The 3,207-nt window shown below is 47.2% G+C and overlaps 1 long non-coding RNA gene across 1 annotated transcript; it reads right to left on the bottom strand.

Annotated features, from left to right (window-relative positions):
- Positions 1-1,504: 1,504 nt before the first annotated feature.
- LOC149336807 (uncharacterized) lies at positions 1,505-2,475 on the bottom strand. Its single transcript, XR_016284582.1, has 2 exons — positions 2,257-2,475; positions 1,505-1,651 (listed from the first exon to the last, which is right to left on the bottom strand). It is a non-coding gene; the product is annotated as an uncharacterized LOC149336807 (long non-coding RNA).
- Positions 2,476-3,207: the final 732 nt, after the last annotated feature.

Raw genomic sequence — 3,207 nt, 5'->3', positions numbered from 1 at the left:
ACTCCCATGCCGGCTTTTTCTTATTTGAACGTCGAAGCCGTCAGAATAAACATGGTATAACGCGTGGACAAATAAACCTTAACCAGACGTCGAGGAATGCGTGGACGGATGATCAGAGTGTCCTCTTTGAAACATGGCTTTCACCGTTTTTTCTCGCTTCACCCGCTCCCTTGCTACCCTGCCCGACAGCAGCTTTTCGATGGAGACCAAACGAAAGGTTCCGGTGCTGTGTGATGTGAGCGCAGGGTAAAACTCCAGGCAGTCCAAATTGGTCCGAAGTCCGGAGCCCTCCAATGTCGCTTCGGGATTAAACTCCCCACATTTTTTTTACTCTGAAGATGCTCCCTAACCGCAGGAAAAAGGACTAGAGTAAAATAAAGTTTTTCCTTCCTAAACGTGGCTCACGGCTCATCATTCTAAGGAGGGCATCGCAGAGAGTCCCTCGTGAGTTTCCATGTAGTACCACTTCGTCCTTAAAGGCGACAAGTTCGGGGTTGCGCGTGCTGTGCACGTTGTGTTGTGGAACGTACAGTCAAAAGTTTGCGGGACAACGGTTCGAGAAAAAAAAAATTATTTTTGATTGGTCGGACAAGACAGGATAATGAAATTATTTAATCGCGAGAGGACATATTCGCGCTCTATTCGCACGAAAATTACCAGCTGGCTGGCTAATTACGAGGCGCCAATTTTTTATTGGTCTGAGTACCGGCTCACTCGTCACACCCAAGACGAGGCAGCCCGCGCTCGATGATGTATCGGCCGAGATGTGGATGTGAACTCGGACGTTGGAATTTGAAGACGGCCTTAATACCTGTCTTGAGATCACTCAGAATTACAGGCTTGAAAGGCGCCATCTTCCTACCCCAGCATAAAAACCTAAACGAAAAACACAACATTTTCCCTACACAATATGCTGACGAATGTCCATGGAGTCAGGGTAAACCTACACTAGAACATGTCCCATGGACCTGCCCTAAAGCAGATTTAGAGCCAAGATTAAACAACCCGAGCGTGATGCAGTGGGAGCACTTGCTGGCCAGCGAGGACGAGGAAGCACAACGATTTCTCGTACGCCGAGCCACGATGACAGCAGTCAAATGCGGCATCCTGGACCAAGGATCGTCCACGGCGCCCAGTGACCCGTGGGTCAAGAACACTTTCAATTTTATCAACAATAAAGTTTTTTCCATCCAACCTTAAAAAAAAAGCACGAGGAGACAACTCCAAACTAAAACTCTGCCTAACCCCCCTGTCCTGCCCAAGCAACCACCGATATCCTTCGGACAGCCGACAGAGGTCTGTTTCGGATGTTCTGTACGTCCGCTGAACATCCGCAAACAGCCGGTAGACGTCCGTCGGCCGTCCGAAAGGTGGCCAAAGGTATACGATTCGCCCGAAGACGGACGTCCAGTTGAGTACGTCCATTGGCGGATCTTTCTCGAATATTCGCATATATGGTGCATGCGTGCTTTATTCACTCCGCCCGATGCAATAAAACCAAAAACAATTTGATGCATAGCACGCATATTTTATTGTGGTTGATGATACATCAGCAGAGCAATGGGTTATATTCGGAAAATTTCTTAAATGTGACTCTTCAAATGTGGCAAGCTTGGGACACACATCCGTAATCTTCCCACCCACAGGATTTCTGAAATAAAAAAGAACGCGGCAAACATCAGTCATGTGAAACAAATGGCACAATGCAGCAGCCCAAGTTACATTGGAACCAATAGAAGTGCTGCACGTATAACAGACAATGCACTTTAACAAACACCTCAATAAGTATAAGGCAATAACAGCTCTCACTTTTCCACACCACATTTGACAATGTATCTGCTCTTTATTTATTCTCATGGGCCTTAGGGCACTAACCTGCGCAGCAGTGTACGCGACTGCGCACAGAAAGCCGCAATGCTTCCGTTGCGAACCACTGCGAACTACACGTGCTTCCTATGGTCTGCCTTGCGCGCGTTGTCACTCTTTATACAGGCACAGTGAAACTAGCGATGCCTTAAAAATTAACAAGATGCGATAATACTCCGTCCCACAACTTTGAAGAGGAGTGGGAATTAGCCGCGCGAGTTGAGGGCTCCCGCAGCTGTGTGATGTAGGCTCCCGAAAGTGTGAGAACAGCACACACTTGTGGAAGCCATCTCCTCGCGCTTACTGCTCCCACTGTCCTGTGAACGAATGTTATATGAGCATGCTGCATTGTCCTAGAAGCAAGTTCCAAGAAGTGTACTGGATACATACCTTTGTAGGCAATCACACGTGCACTAAGCCTTCTTTAAACCAAGGTCGACGCAGTACGGGATTCCGGTGTTCCAGAAGACCTTCAGGCGCTCCTCGTATCTTTCGAATTGCTTAAGTTACATACTACTTTCGTCCACAGACCGAACAAAGCCACACATTATAATAACAGAGCTATAAAGCTCTGCGCGACAACACTACGCGACAAATAAACAGCGCTACGGAGCCGTACTGATGGATTGGATTGGACTGACCGCGAACTGACATCTATGATGATGGTGATAGCAGAATGCACGGGATTTTGATTCTTACGAATGGTTTCAATGGCAAGTTTAGCTGTCTCACAACTCCACTAATTTGGAGAAGTTTTACAAATATAAAACTAGTCATTTAGTTCTTGCAAAATTCTGCTACACCTCCTTCTCCTCTTAGATAAATTTAGCTCGTTGGCGGCTCTTGCACTGCAGGTAGGAGGGGAATCGCACCAATTTACAAACATCTTCGCGTCAAACTCTCCAACTGATGCAAATAAAACAGTACGAAAGACGCGAATTTTCTGTGAAATAAAAAACGTCCATACTCATGGCCTGGGAAAATACTCGGCCTTATATCCTTCGGACGTACACCTCGTCTCTCATGCGAATATACAAAAGTGGACACTGTCCGTACGTCCGGCGGATGTACGAATACGGATATCCGAAATCGGATTGTGTTCGTGCGTCCGATGGACGTCCGATCTCGGCAAAGGACGTTCGGATCTAGCTCGTACGTCCGACGGATATCTGTGGTTGCTTGGGTGAGTACCCGGATAGATTTTAACCGGAGTGCAGCAAATGCGGCGGCAAAGCCACCGTAGACCGCACCTTCTGAGACTGTCCGACAGACCACCAATATAGCAATATTGCAAGATTGCAATTGGGGATATTACAATATTTGGGATATTGCAACACGGCG

This window comes from Amblyomma mixtum, chromosome 7 (assembly GCF_055824585.1).
Source record: "Amblyomma mixtum isolate Tamu chromosome 7, ASM5582458v1, whole genome shotgun sequence".
NCBI lineage: Eukaryota > Metazoa > Arthropoda > Arachnida > Ixodida > Ixodidae > Amblyomma > Amblyomma mixtum.
The sequence above is the reverse complement of the archived record's forward strand: the minus strand, read 5'-3'. Positions and strand labels throughout refer to the sequence as shown.